This window comes from Chiloscyllium punctatum, chromosome 18 (genome assembly GCF_047496795.1).
Source record: "Chiloscyllium punctatum isolate Juve2018m chromosome 18, sChiPun1.3, whole genome shotgun sequence".
NCBI lineage: Eukaryota > Metazoa > Chordata > Chondrichthyes > Orectolobiformes > Hemiscylliidae > Chiloscyllium > Chiloscyllium punctatum.
This window is the reverse complement of record NC_092756.1, coordinates 55,539,401-55,555,756: the sequence shown is the minus strand read 5'-3', so window position 1 is coordinate 55,555,756 and position 16,356 is coordinate 55,539,401.

The following is a 16,356-nucleotide window of genomic DNA, read 5'->3' as shown; positions in this document are numbered from 1 at the left end:
TGAGCTACTGAGGGAGCAATATCTCAGGTATTGAGGGAGTACTTTCTGAGATATTGAGGAAGCACTGTCGAAGGTACTGAGGGAGCACCCTCTAAGGTACTGAGTGTGCACTATCTGAGGTATTGAGGAACACAATCTGAGGAATTGTGGGAAGACATTCTGAGATATTGAGGGAACACTTTCTGAGGTATGGAAGGAGCTGTTTTTGAGGTCTTGAGGGAGCACTATATGAGGTATTGTGGGAGCACTTTCTGAGGTATTGTGAAAACACTATCTGATGTAGTGAGGAAGCACTCCCTGAGGTACTGAGGGAGCACTTTCTGAGGTATCGAGGGAGATCTATCTGAGGTATTGAGGAACACTATCTGAGCTTTGAGGGAGCACTCTCTGAGGTATTGAAGGTGCTCCTTCTGAGGCATGGAAGAAGCTCTTTCTGAGGTATAGAGGGAGCACTATCTGAGGAACTGAGGAAACACTATCTGAGGAACTGTGGGATCACTATCTGATGTATTGTGGGAGCGCTTTCTGAGGTCGTGAGGAAGCATTTTCTGAGGTACTGAGGGAACATTATCTGAAATACTGCGGGAACGCTTTCTAAGGTACTGTGGAGGCACTATCTGACGTACTCAGAACGCAGTATTTGAAGTACTGAGGGAGCATTACCTGAGGTACTGAGGGAGCACTTTCGGAGGTACAGAGGAAGCATTATCTGACATACTGAGGGAGCATTATCTGAGGAACTGAGGTAGCACTTTCTGTGATTCTGAGGAAGCACTGTCTGAGCTACTGAGGTAGCAATATCTCAGGTATTGAGGGAGTACTTTCTGAGATATTGAGGAAGCACTGTCTGAGGTACTGAGGGAGCACCCTCTGAGGTACTGAGTGTGCACTTGCTGAGGTATTGAGTGAACACATTCTGAGGTATTGAGGGAGTACGTTCTGAGGTACTGGAGAAGCACTATCTGAGGTCTTGAGGGAGCATTAACTGTGGCACAGAGGAAGCACTTTCTGAGGTACTGTGGGAGCACTTTCTTTGGTATTAATGGTGCATTTTCTGAGGTATTGAGGATGCCCTATCTGAGGTACTGAGGAAGCAATTTTTGAGGATCTGAAGAAGCGTGATCTGAGATATTGAGGGAGCACTATCTGAGGTATTGAGGGAGCGCTTTCTGAGTTAATGAGGAAACACTATCTGAGGGACTGATGGAACATTACATGACACACTGAGGGAACGCTTTCTAAGGTACTGAGGAAGCACTATCTGATGAACTGAGGGAACATTACGTGAGATACTGAGGGAGCATTATCTGAGGTACTGAGGGAGCACTTTTTGAGATATTGAGGAAGCACTATCTGAGCTTCTGAGGGAGCAATACCTCAGGTATTGATGGAATACTTTCTGAGATATTGAGGAGCACTTTCTGTCGTATGGAAGGAGCTGTTTTTGAGGTCTTGCGCGAGCACTATATGAGGTATCGAGGGAGCACCTTCTGAGGTATTGAGCAAGCACTATTTGAGCAACTGAGGAGCAATATCTCAGGTTTCGAGGGAGCATTTTCTGAGGAATTGAGGAGGCACTATCTGAGGTACTTTGGAAGAACTCTCTGAGGTATTGATGAAGCATTTTCTGAGGTATTGAGGAAGCACTACCTGAGGTACTGAGGGGGCACTCTCTGAGGTATTGAGGAACACTTTCTGAGGTATTGAGAGAAAAGTTTCTGAGGTATTGAGGGAGCACTTTCTGAGGTATGGAAGGAGCTCTTATTGAGGGAGCATTATCTGCGGTATTGAGTGAACACTTTCTGAGATATTGAGGTCGCATTATATGAGGTACTGAGGGAGCACTTTCTGCGGTATTGAGGGAGCACTATCTGAAATTTTGAGGGAGCACTTTCTGTGGTATTGAGAGAGCGCTATCTAAGGTATGGGGAGCACGGAGGTCTTGAGGGAGCATATTCTGAGGTATGGAGGGAGCATTATCTGTGGTACTGACGGAGCACTTTCTGAGGTACTGAGGGAGCACATTCTGAGGTATTAATGGTGCAGTTTCTGAGGTATTGAGGAAGCGTTATCTGAGGTATTGGAGAACCAATTTTTGAGGATCTGAAGAAGCGCGATCTGAGATATTGAGGGAGCACTATCTGAGATATTGAGGATGCGCTTTCTAAGGTACTGAGGAAGCACTGTCTGTGGTACTGAGGGAGCACTTTCTGATGTGTTGAGGAAGCACTGTCCAACGTTTTAAGGAAGCACTGTCCAAGATACTGAGGGAGCACTTTCTGAGGGACTGAGTGTGCACAGTCTGAAGTACAAAGGGAGCACTGCCTGAGTACTGGGGAAGCACTGCCTGAAGTACAGAGAGTGCACTATCTGAGGTATTGATGGGGCACTTTCTGAGGTATTGAGTGAGCATTATCTAAAGTATTGAGTGTGCGCTTTCTGAGGTATTGAGGAGCACCTTCTGAGGTACTTCAGAAGCACTATCTGAGGTATTGAGGGAGAACTTTCTTTGGTACTGAGGGTGTATTCTCAGAGGTATTGCTGGAGCATTTTCTGAGGTACTGAAGGTGCGCTGGCTAAGGTATTCAGGAAGCACTATCTGAGGTATTGAGAGAGCACTTCCTGAGGTAATGAGGCACGTACTATGTGAGGTACTGAGGGAGCCCTGTCTGAGGTATTGGGTGATCACGATCTGAGGAACTGAGGAAGCACGATCTGAGGTACTGAGGGAGTACTTTCTGAGGTATTGAGCGAGTACTATCTGAGGTACTGAGGAAGCACTATCTCAGGTATTGAGGGAGCACATTCTGAAGTATTGAGGAAGCACTATTGTTTTGCTGAGGAAGCACTATCTGAGGTACTGAGGGAGCACTTTCTGAGGTATTGAGGAAGCACTATCTGATGTACTGAGGAAGCACTCTCTGAGGTACTGAGGAAGCACTATGTGAGGTTCTGAGTGAACACTTTCTGAAATATTGTGGGAGCACTTTCTGAAGTACTGAGGAAGCACTATGTGAGGTATTGAGGGAGCTCTTTCTGAGGTATTGAGGAAGCAATTTTCTGAGGTACTGCAGGAGCACTTTCTGAGGTACTGAGTGAACACTTTCTGAGATATTGAGTGAGCATTATATGAGGTATTGAGGGAGCACTTTCTCAGGTATTGAGGGAACACTATCTTAGGTATGGGGCAGCACTATCTGAGGTATTGAGGGAGCACATTCTGAGGTACTGTGGAAGCACTTTCTGAGGTATTGAAAAAGCACTATCTGAGGTCTTGAGGGAGCTCTTTCTGATGTATTGAGGGAGTACCTTCTGAGGTATTGAGGGAGCATTATCTGAGGTATTGAGGGAGCAATTACTGAGGTATTGGGGGAGCACGATCTGAGGTATTGGGGGAGCTCCTTCTCAAGTATTGAGCGAGTATTTTCTGAGGTTTTGAGGGAGAACTATCTGAGGTACTGATCGAGCACTTTCTGAAGTGTTGAAAAACCACTGTCCGACGTATTAAGGAAGCACTGGCTGAGGTACTGAGGGAGCAATTTCTGAGGTACTGAGTGTGCACTATCTGAGGTATTGAGGGAGCACGATCTGAGGTACTGAGGGAGACCTTTCTGTGGTATTGAGGGAGTACTTTCTGAGTTACTGAGGGAGTACTTTCCGAGGTATTGAGCAAGCATTTTCTGAAGTACTGATGAATAATATCTGAGGTATTGAGGGTGCACATTCTGAAGCATTGAGGAAGCACTATTTGATTTACTGAGGAAGCACTCTCTGAGGTACTGAGGAAGCACTATGTGAGGTATTGAGAAAACACTATCTGAGGTACTGAGGGAGCACTATCTGATGTACTGAGGGAGCACTCTCTTTGTTATTGAGTAAGATCTATCTGAGGTATTGAGGAGCACTCTCTGAGGTACAGAGGGAACACTTTCTGAGGGAGGGAGGGTGCCCTTTCTGAGGTACTGAGGGAGCATTTTTTTGGTACTAATGCTACATTTTCTGAGGTATTGAGGATGCTCTATCTGAGGCTTTGAGGGAGCAAATTTTGAGGATCTGAAGAAGCGTGATCTGAGGTATTGAGGGAGCACTATCTGAGGTACTGAGCGAACATTATATTTGAGATACTCATGGAGCATTATCTGAGGTACAGAGGGAGCACTTTCTGAGGTACTGAGGAAGCACTATCTGAGGTACTGAGGAAGCATTATCTGACATACTGAGGAAGCATTATCTGAGGCACTGAGGAAGCAATTTCTGAGCTACTGAGGAAGCACTATCTGAGGTGCTGAGGAAGCATTATCTGACATACTGAGGGAGCATTATCTGAGGTACTGAGGGAGCACTTTCTGTGGTACTGAGGGAGCACTTTCTGAGGTATTGAGGAAGCACTATCTGAGCTACTGAGGGAGCAATATCTCAGGTATTGAGGGAGTACTTTCTGAGGTATGGAAGGAGCTGTTTTTGAGGTCTTGAGGGAGCACTATATGAGGTATCGAGGGAGCACCTTCTGAGGTATTGAGCAAGCACTATTTGAGCAACTGAGGAGCAATATCTCACGTTGTGAGGGAGCATTTTCTGAGGAATTGAGGAGGCACTATCTGAGGTACTTTGGAAGCACTCTCTGAGGTACTGAGGAAGCATTTTCTGAGGTATTGAGGAAGCACTACCTGAGGTACTGAGGGGGCACTCTCTGAGGTATTGAGGAACACTTTCTGAGGTATTGAGAGAAAAGTTTCTGAGGTATTGAGGGAGCACTTTCTGAGGTATGGAAGGAGCTCTTATTGAGGGAGCATTATCTGAGGTATTGAGTGAATACTTTCTGAGATATTGAGGTCGCATTATATGAGGTACTGAGGGAGCACTTCCTGCGGTATTGAGAGAGCGCTATCTAAGGCATGGGGAGCACGGAGGTCTTGAGGGAGTACATTATGAGGTATGGAGGGACCATTATCTGTTGTACTGACGGAGCACTTTCTGAGGTACTGAGGGAGCACTTTCTGAGGTATTAATGGTGCACTTTCTGAGGTATTGAGGAAGCGTTAATGGAGAAATTGGAGAACCAATTTTTGAGAATCTGATGATGCGCGATCTGAGATATTGAGGGAGCACTATCTGAGATATTGAGGAAGTGCTTTCTCAGGTACTGAGGAAGCACTATCTGAGCTACTGAGGGAACATTATCTGAGGTATTGAGGGAGCACTTTGTGAGGTATTGAGGGAGCACTAACTGAGGTATTGAGGGACCTCCTTCTGAGATATTGAGGAAGCACTATCCGTGGTACTGAGGGAGCACTTTCTGCTCTATTGAGGAAGCACTGTCCGACATTTTTAGGAAGTACTGCCTGAGTACTGAGGAAGCACTGTCTGAATTACAGAGTGTACACTGTCTGAGGTGTTGAGAGAGCACTTTCTGAGGTATTAAGTGAGCACTTTCTGAGGTTTTGAGGGAGCACTTTTTGAGGTATTGAGGGAGCACCTTCTGAGGTACTTCAGAAGCACTATCGGAAGTATTGAGGGAGAACTTTCTCTGGTACTAAGGGAGCACTTACTGCGGTACTGAGGGAGCACTTTCTTTGGTATTAATGGTACATTTTCTGATGTATTGAGGATGCACAATCTGATGCTTTGAGGGAGCAAATTTTGAGGATCTGAAGAAGCATGATCTGAGGTATTGAGGGAGCACTATCTGAGGTACTGAGCGAACATTATCTGAGATACTCATGGAGCATTATCTGAGGTACAGAGGGAGCACTTTCTGTGGGACTGAGGAAGCACTATCTGAGGTAATGAGGAAGCATTATCTGACATACTGAGGAAGCTTTATCTGAGGTACTGAGGAAGCAATTTCTGAGGTACTGAGGAAGCACTACCTGAGGTGCTGAGGAAGCATTATCTGACATACTGAGGGAGCATTATCTGAGGTACTGAGGGGGCACTTTCTGTGATACTGAGGAAGCACTGTCCGAGGTACTGAGGGAGCACTTCCTGAGGTATTGAGGACGCACTATCTGAGCTACTGAGGGAGCAATATCTCAGGTATTGAGGGAGTACTTTCTGAGATATTGAGGAAGCACTGTCGAAGGTACTGAGGGAGCACCCTCTGAGGTACTGAGTGTGCACTATCTGAGGTATTGAGGAACACAATCTGAGGAATTGTGGGAAGACATTCTGAGATATTGAGGGAACACTTTCTGAGGTATGGAAGGAGCTGTTTTTGAGGTCTTGAGGGAGCACTACATGAGGTATTGTGGGAGCACATTCTGAGGTATTGTGAAAACACTATCTGATGTAGTGAGGAAGCACTCCCTGAGGTACTGAGGGAGCACTTTCTGAGGTATCGAGGGAGATCTATCTGAGGTATTGAGGAACACTATCTGAGCTTTGAGGGAGCACTCTCTGAGGTATTGAAGGTGCTCCTTCTGAGGCATGGAAGAAGCTCTTTCTGAGGTATAGAGGGAGCACTATCTGAGGAACTGAGGAAACACTATCTGAGGAACTGTGGGATCACTATCTGATGTATTGTGGGAGCGCTTTCTGAGGTGGTGAGGAAGCACTATCTGAGGTACTGAGGGAACATTATCTGAAATACTGCGGGAACGCTTTCTAAGGTACTGTGGAAGCACTGTCTGAGTTACTCAGAACGCAGTATTTGAGGTACTGAGGGAGCATTACCTGAGGTACTGAGGGAAAACTTTCGGAGGTACAGAGGAAGCACTATCTGATGTACTGAGGAAGCATTATCTGACATACTGAAGGAGTAATGTCTCAGGTATTGAGGGAGCACTTTCTGAGGTATTGAGGAAGAACTACCTTAGCTACTTATGGAGCAAAATCTCAGGTAGTAAGTGTGCACTTTCTGAGGTATTGAGGAAGCACGGCCTGAGGTACTGAGGGAGCACTCTCTGAGGTATTGAGGGAGATCCATCTGAGGTATTGAGGAAAACGTTCTGAGGTATTGAGAGAACAGTTTCTGTGGTATTGAGGAAGCACTTTCTGAGGTATGGAAGGAGATCTTTTTTAGGTATTGAGGTTGCATTTTCTGAGGTACTGAGGGAGCATTATATGAGGTACTGAGGGAGCACTTTCTGAGGTATTGAGTGAACATATTCTGAGGAATTGAGGTAGCACGTTTTGAGATATTGGGGAAACACTATCTGAGGTATGGAGGGAGCATTATCTATGGTACTGAGGGAGCACGTTCTGAGGTACTGAGGGAGCACTTTCTTTGGTATTAGTGGTGCATTTTCTGAGGTATTGATGATGCACTATCTGAGGTATTGAGGGAGCAATTATTGAGGATCTGAAGAAGCATGATCTGAGATATTGAGGGAGCACTGTCTGAGGTATTGTGGGAGCGCTTTCTGAGGCAGTGAGGAAGCACTATCTAAGGGACTGATGGAACATTATATGACATACTGAGGGAACGCTATCTAAGGTACAGAGGAAGCACTATCTGAGTTCCTGAGGGAACATTACCTGAGATACTGAGGGAGCATTATCTGAGGTACTGAGGGAGCACTTTCTGAGGTATTGAGGAAGAACTATCTGACGTACAGAGGAAGCATTATCTGACATACTGAGGGAGCATTATCTGAGGTACTGAGGGAGCACTTTCTGTGACACTGAGGAAGCACTGTCTGAGGTACCGAGGGAGCACTTCCTGAGGTATTGAGGAAGCACTATCTGAGGTGCTGAGGAAGCATTATCTGACATACCGAGGAGCAATTTCTGCGGTACTGAGGAAGCAATTTCTGAGGTACTGAGGAAGCACTATCTGAGGTGCTGCGGAAGCATTATCTGACATACTGAGTGCGCATTATCTGAGGTACTGAGGGAGCACTTTCTGTGATACTGAGGAAGCACTGTAAAAGCTACTGAGGGAGCAATATCTCAGGTATTGAGGGAGTACTTTCTGAGATATTGAGGAAGCACTGCCTGGGGTACTTAGGGAGCACCCTCTGAGGTACTGAGTGTGCACTATCTGAGGTATTGAGGCCCACTATCTGAGGAATTGAGGGAACACTTTCTGAGATATTGAGGGAGCACTTTCTGAGGTAAGATAGGAGCTGTTTTTGAGGTACTGTAGTTAAACTATCTGATGTATGGAGGGAGCATCTTCTCAGCTATTGAGCAAGCACTATTTTAGCTACTGAGGAGCAATGTTTAACGTTTTGAGGGAACATTTTCTGAGGTATTGAGGAAGCACTACCTGAGGTACTGAGGGAGCACACTCTGAGGTATTGATGAACACTTTCTGAGGTATTGAGCGAACAGTTTCTGAGATTTTGAGGGAGCACTTTCTGTGGTATAGAGGGAGCATTATATGTGGTACTGACGGAGCACTTTCTGAGGTACTGAGGGAGCACTTTCTGAGGTATTAATGGTGCACTTTCTGAGGTATTGAGGAAGCGCTATCTGAGGTATTGGAGAAGCAATGTTTGAGGTTCTGAAGAATCGCTATCTGAGATATTGAGGGAGCACTATCTGAGATATTGAGGATGCGCTTTCTAAGGTACTGAGGAAGCACTGTCTGTGGTACTGAGGGAGCACTTTCTGATGTCTTGAGAAAGCACTGTCCGACGTTTTAAGGAAGCACTGTCCAAGGTACTGAGGGAGTACTTTCTGAGGTCCTGAGTGAGCACAATCTGAAGTACTGATGGAGCAATGCCTGACTACTGAGGAAGCACTGCCTGAAGTACAGAGTGTGCACTATCTGAGGTATTGATGGGGCACTTTCTGAGGTATTGAGTGAGCATTATCTAAAGTATTGAGTGTGCACTTTCTGAGGTATTGAGGGAGCACCTTCTGAGGTTCTTCAGAAGCACTATCTGAGGTATTGAGGGAGAACTTTCTGTGGTACTGAGGATGTATTATCTGAGGTATTGATGGAGCATTTTCTTAGGTACTGAAGGTGGGCTGGCTAAGGTATTCAGGAAGCACTAACTGAGGTATTGAGAGAGCACTTACTGAGGTAATGAGGCACGTACTATCTGAGTTCCTGAGGGAGCCCTGTCCGATGTATTGGGTAATCACTTCTTGAGGAACTGAGGAAGCACGATCTGAGGTACTGAGGGAGTATTTTCTGAGGTATTGAGTGAGTACTACCTGAGGTACTGAGGAAGCACTATCTGAGGTTTTGAGGGAGCACTTTCTGAAGTATTGAGGAATCACTGTTTGATTTGCTGAGGAAGCACTATCTGAGGTACTGTGGGAGCACTTTCTGAAGTATTGAGCAAGCAATTTCTGAGGTACTGATGAATAATATCTGAGGTATTGAGGGCGCACATTGAGGAAGCACTATTTGATTTACTGAAGAAGCACTCTCTGAGTTAGTGAGAGAGCACTTTCTGAGGTATTGAGAAAACACTATCTGAGGTATTGAGGAAACACTCTCTGAGGTACTGAGGGAGCACTTTCTGAGGTATTGGGTGATCACTATATGAGAAACTGAGGAAGCACGATCTGAGGTATTGAGGGAGTACTTTCTGAGGTATTGAGCGAGAACTATCTGAGGTACTGAGGAAGAACGATCTGAGGTATTGAGGGAGCATTTTCTGAAGTATTGAGGAAGCACTATTTGATTTACTGAGGAAGCACTATCTGAGGTACTGAGGGAGCACTTTCTGAGGTATTGAGGAAGAACTATCCGATGTACTGAGGAAACACTATCTGAGGAACTGTGGGAACACTATCTGAGATACTGCGGGAATGCTTTCTAAGGTACTGTGGAAGCACTATCTGAGTTAATGAGAACGCACTATCTGAGGTACTAAGGGAGCATTACCTGAGGTACTGATGGAGGACTTTCTGAGGTACTGAGGAAGCTCTATCTGATGTACTGAGGAAGCATTATCTTACATACTGAGGGAGCAATATCTCAGATATTGAGGGAGCACTTTCTGAGGTATTGAGGAAGCACTATCTGATGTACTGAGGAAGCACTCTCTGAAGTACTGAGGGAGCACTTTCTGAGGTATTGAGGAAGCACAACCTGATGTACTGACGGGCACCCTCTGAGGTAATTAGGGTGATCTATCTGAGGTATTGAGGAACAGTTTCTGAGGTATTGAGGGAGCACTTTCTGATATATGAAAGCAGCTCTTTTTGAGGTATTGAGGGAGCACTATCTGAGGTATGGAGGGAGGACTTTCTGAGGCATGAGCAAGTACTATTTGCGTTACTGAGGGAGCAATATCTCACGTTTTGAGGGAGATCAATCGGAGGTATTGAGTTACACTTTCTGAGGTATTGCGGGAGCACTTTCTGAAGTATGAAAGGAGCTCTTTTTGAGGTACTGAGGGAGCACTATCTGAGGTATTGAGGGAGCACTTTCTGAGGTACTGAGGAAGCACTATCTGAGGAATGATGGAACATTATATGACATACTGAGGGAACGCTATCTAAGGTACTGAGGAAGCACTATCTGAGGTACTGAGGGAGCACTTTCTGAGATAATGAGGAAGCGCAATCTGAGGTACTGTGGAAGCATTCTCTGACATACTGAGGGAGCATTATCTGAGGTACTGAGGAAGCAATTTCTGAGCTACTGAGGAAGTACTGTCTGAGGTGCTGAGGATGCATTATCTGACATACTGAGGGAGCATTATCTGCGGTACTGAGGGAGCACTTTCTGTGATACTGAGGATGCACTGTCTGAGATACTGATGGAGCACTTCCTGAGGTATTGAGGAAGCACGACCTGAGGTACTGAGGGAGCACTCTCTGAGGTATTGAGGGAGATCTATCTGAGGTATTGAGGAAAACCTTCTGTGGGATTGAGAGAACAATTGCTGAGGTATTGAGGGTGCATAATCTGAGGTACTGAGGGAGCACATTCTGAGGTATTGAGTGAACACTTTCTGAGATATTGAGGGAACCTTATATGAGGTATTGAGTGAACACATTCCGAGGTATTGAGGGAGTACGTTCTGAGGTTTTGGGGAAGCACTATCTGAGATATTGAGGGAGCACTATCTGAGGTATTGAGGGAGCACTTTCTGAGGTAGTCAAAAGCACTATCTGTGGGACTGAGGGATTGAGGGAGCACTCTCTGAAGGATTGAGGAAGCACTATATGATATGCTGAGGAAGCACTGTCTGAGGTACTGAGGAACACTGCCTGAGGTACTGAGGAAGCATTATCTGCCATACTGAGGGAGCACTCTCTGAGGTATTGAGGGAGATCTATCTAAGGTATTGAGGAACACTATTTGAGGTATTGAGGGAGCACTGTCTGAGGTATTGAGGGTGCTCCTCCTGAGGTATGGAAGAAGCTCTTTCTGAGGTATTGAGGGAGCACTATCTGAGGAACTGAGGAAACACTGTCTGAGGAACTGTGGGACATTATCTGAGGTATTGAGGGAGCGCTTTCTGAGGTAGTGAGGAAGCACTATCTGAGATACTGAGGGAACATTATCTGAGATACTGCGGGAACGCTTTCTAAGGTACTGTGGAAGCACTATCTGAGGTACTGAGAACGCACTATCTGAGGTATTGAGGGGGCATTACCAGAGGTATTGAGGGAGAAATTTCTAAGGTACAGAGGAAGCATTTTCTGATGTACTGAGGAAGCATTATCTGACATACTGAGGGAGCGATATCTCAGGTATTGAGTTAGCACTTTCTGAGGTATTGAGGAAGCACTATCTGATGTACTGAGGAAGCACTCTCTGAGGTACTGAGGGTGCACTTTCTGAGGTATTTAGGGAGATCTATCTGAGTTATTAAGGAGCACTTTCTGAGGTAATGAGGGAGCACTTTCTGAAGTATGAAAGGAGCTCTTTTTGAGGTATTGAGGGAGCACTATCTGAGGTATGGAGGGAGGACTTTCTGAGGGATTGAGCAAGCATTATTTGAGTTACTGAGGGAGCAATATCTCAGGTTTTGAGGGAGATCAATCGGAAGTATTGAGGATGCACTATCTAAGGTTTTGAGGGACACTTCCTGAGGTATTGAGGAGGCACTATCTGATGCACTGAGGAAGCCCTCTGAGATACTGATGGAGCACTCTCTGAGGTATTGAGGGAGATCTATCTGCAGTATTGAGGATCATTTTCTGAGGTATTGAGTGAACACTTTCTGAGGTGCTGTGGGAGCACTTTCTGAAGTACTGAAGAAGCACTATCTGAGGTATTGAGGGAGCACTTCCTGAGGTATTGAGGAAGCAATTTTCTGAGGTACTGAAGGAGCACTTTCTGAGGTACTGAGTGAACACTTTCTGAGATATTGAGGGAGCATTATATGAGTTATTAAGGGAACACTTTCTGAGGTATTGAGGGAGCACTATCTTAGGTATGGGGGAGCACTATCTGAGATATTGAAGAAGCACTATCTGAGGTATTGAGGGAGCATTATCTGAGGTATTGAGAGAGCATTGTCTAAGGTACTGAGGGCGCACTGTCTGAGGTACTGCGGAAGCACTAGCTGAGGTACTGAGGGAGCAATTTCTGAGGTACTGAATGTGCACTATCTGAGGTATTGAGGGAGCACTTTCTGAGGTATTGAGCGAGTCATTTCTGAGGTATTGAGGGAGCATTTTCTGAGGTCCTGAGGGAGACCTTTCTGTGCTGTTGAGGGAGGAATTTCTGAGGTACTGAGGGTGTACATTCCGTGGTATTGAGCAAGCACTTTCTGAGGTACTGATGAATTATATCTGAGGTATTGAGGGAGCACTTTCTGAAGCATTGAGGAAGCACTATTTGATTTACTGAGGAAGCACTCTCTGAGTTACTGAGAGAGCACTTTCTGAGGTATTGATAAAGCACTATCTGAGGGATGGAGGGACCACGTTCTGAGGTATTGACAAGCACAATCTGAGGAACTGTGGGAACACTATCTGAGGTATTTAGGGAGCGCTTTCTGAGGTAGTGAGGAAGCACTATCTGAGGTTCTGAGGGAACATTATCTGAGATACTGCGGGAACGATTTCTAAGGTATTGTGGAAGCACTTTCTTAGGTACTGAGGAAGAACTACCTGAGCTACTTATGGAGCAATATCTCAGGTATTGAGGTAGCACTTTCTGAGGTATTGAGGAAGCACAACCTGATGTACTGAGGGAGCACCCTCTGAGGTATTTAGGGACATCTATCTGAGGTATTGAGGAACACTTTCTGAGGTATTGAGGGAGCACTTTCTGAAGTATGAAAGGAGCTCCTTTTGAGGTATTGAGGGAGCACTATCTCAGGTATGGTGGGAGGAATTTCTGAGGTATTGAGAAAGCACTATTTGAGTTACTGAGGGAGCAATATCTCAGGTTTTGAGGGAGATCAATCGGAGGTATTGAGGATGCACGATCTAGGGTATTGAGGGACACTTGCTGAGGTATTGAGGCGGCACTATCTGATACACTGAGGAAGCACTCTGAGGTACTGAGGGAGCACTCTCTGAGGTATTGAGGGAGATTTATCTGTGGTATTGAGGAACATTTTTTGAGGTATTGAGTGAACACTTTCTGAGTATTGTGGGAGCACTTTCTGGAGTACTGAGGAAGCACCATCTGAGGTATTAGGGGAGCACTTCCTGAGGTATTGAGGAAGCAATTTTCTGTGGAACTGAAGGAACACTTTCTGAGGTACTGAGTGAACACTTTCTGAGATATTGAGGGAGCATTATATGAGGTGTTGAGGGAGCAATATCTGAGGTATTGAGGGAGAATTATCTGAGGTATTGAGGGAGCACTATCTGAGGTATGGGGAGCACTATCTGAGATATTGAAGAAGCACTATCTGAGGTATTGAGGGAGCATTATCTGAGGTATTGAGGGAGCATTATCTAAGGTACTGAGGGAGCACTTTCTGAGGTACTGCGGAACACTAGCTGAGGTACTGAGGGAGCAATTTCTGAGGAACTGAATGTGCACGATCTGAGGTATTGAGGGAGCACTTTCTGAGGTATTGAGCGAGTAATTTCTGAGGTATTGAGGGAGCACTTTCTGAAGTACTGAGGAAGCACCATCTGAGGTATTGAGGGAGCACTTTCTGAGGTATTGAGGAAGCAATTTTCTGAGGTACTGAAGGAGCACTTTCTGAGGTACTGAGTGAACACTTTCTAAGATATTGAGGGAGCATTATATGAGGTGTTGAGGCAGCACTATCTGAGGTATTGAAGGAGCATTATCTGAGGTATTTAGGGAGCAATTATTGTGGTTCTGGGGGAGCACTATCTGAGGTATTGGGGGAGCTCCTTCTCAAGTATTGAGCGAGTATTTTCTGAAGTTTTGAGGAAGAACTATCTGAGGTACTGAGCGAGCACTTTCAGAGGTATTGAGGAAGCACTGCCTGAGGTATGGGGGGAGGACTTTCTGAGGTATGGGGGGAGGACATTCTGAGCTATTGAGCAAGCATTATTTGAGTTACTGAGGAAGCAATATCTCAGGTTTTGAGGGAGATCAATCGGAGGTATTGAGGATGCACTATCTAAGGTATTGAGGGACACTTTCTGAGCTATTGAGGAGGCACTATCTGATGCACTGAGGAAGCAGTCTGAGGTACTGTGGGAGAACTCTCAAAGGTATTGAGGGAGATTTACCTGTGGTATTGAGGAACATTTTCTGAGGTATTGAGTGAACCCTTTCTGAGGTATTGTGGGAGCACTTTCTGAAGTACTGAGGAAGCACTATCTGAGGTATTGGAGCACTTTCTGAGGTATTGAGGAAGCAATATTTTGAGGTACTGAAGGAGCACTTTCTGAGGTACTGAGTGAACACTTTCTGAGATATTGAGTGAGCATTATATGAGGTATTGTGGGAGCACTATCTGAGGTATTGAAGAAGCACTATCTGAGGTATTGAGGGAGAATTATCTGAGGTATTGAGGGAGCATTATCTGAGGTACTGAGGGAGCACTTTCTGAGGCACTGCGGAAGAATTATCTGAGGTATTGAGGGTGCTCTTTCTGATGTATTGAGGGAGCACCTTCTGAGGTATTGAAGGAGAATTATCTGAGGTATTGATGGAGCAATTATTGAGGTACTGGGGGAGCACTATCTGAGGTATTGGGGGAGCTCCTTCTCAAGTACTGAGCGAGCATTTTCTGAGGTATTGAGGAAGCACTGCCTGAGGTACTGAGGAAGCATTATCTGACATACTGAGGTAGCACTCTCTGAGGTACTGAGGGAGATCTAGCTGAGGTATTGAGGAACACTGTCTGAGCTTTGAGGGAGCACTCTCTGTGATATTGAGGGTGCTCCTTCTGAGGTATGGAAGAAGCTCTTTCTGAGGTATTGAAGGAGCACTACCAGAGGAACTGAGGAAACACTAACTGAGGAACTGAGGGAACACTATCTGAGGTTTTGAAGGGAGCACTTTCTGCCGTAGTGAGGAAGCACTATCTGAGGTACTGAGGGAACATTATCTGAGATACTGCGGGAACGCTTTCTAAGGTATTGTGGAAGCACTATCTGAGGTACTGAGAACGCACTATCTGAGGTACTGAGGAAGAATTAGCTAAGGTACTGAGGGAGCACTTTCTGAGGTACTGAGGAAGCACTATCTGATGTACTGAGGAAGCATTATCTAACATACTGTGGGAACAATATCTCAGGTATTGAGGGAGCACTTTCTGAGGTATTGAGGAAGAACTACCTGAGCGACTTATGGAGCAATATCTCAGGTATTGAGGGAGCACTTTTCTGAGGTATCGAGGAAGCACTATCTGATGTACTTAGGAAGCACTATCTGATGTACTGAGGAAGCACTCTCTGAGGTAATGAGGGAGCACTTTCTGAGGTATGTAGGGAGATCTATCTGAGGTATTGAGCAACACTCTCTAAGGTAATGAGGGAGCACTTTCTGAAGGATGAAAGGAGCACTTTTTAGGTATTGAGGGAGCACTTTCTGAGGTATTGAGCGAGTAATTTCTGAGGTATTGAGGGAGCACTTTCTGAGGTATTGAGGAAGCAATTTTCTGAGGTACTGAAGGAGCACTTTCTGAGGTACTGAGTGAACACTTTCTAAGATATTGAGGGAGCATTATATGAGGTGTTGAGGCAGCACTATCTGAGGTATTGAAGGAGCATTATCTGAGGTATTTAGGGAGCAATTATTGTGGTTCTGGGGGAGCACTATCTGAGGTATTGGGGGAGCTCCTTCTCAAGTATTGAGCGAGTATTTTCTGAAGTTTTGAGGAAGAACTATCTGAGGTACTGAGCGAGCACTTTCAGAGGTATTGAGGAAGCACTGCCTGAGGTATGGGGGGAGGACTTTCTGAGGTATGGGGGGAGGACTTTCTGAGGTATTGAGCAAGCACTATTTGAGTTAGTGAGGGAGCAATATCTCAGGTTTTGAGGGAGATCAATCGGAGGTATTGAGGATGCACTATCTAAGGTATTGAGGGACACTTTCTGAGCTATTGAGGAGGC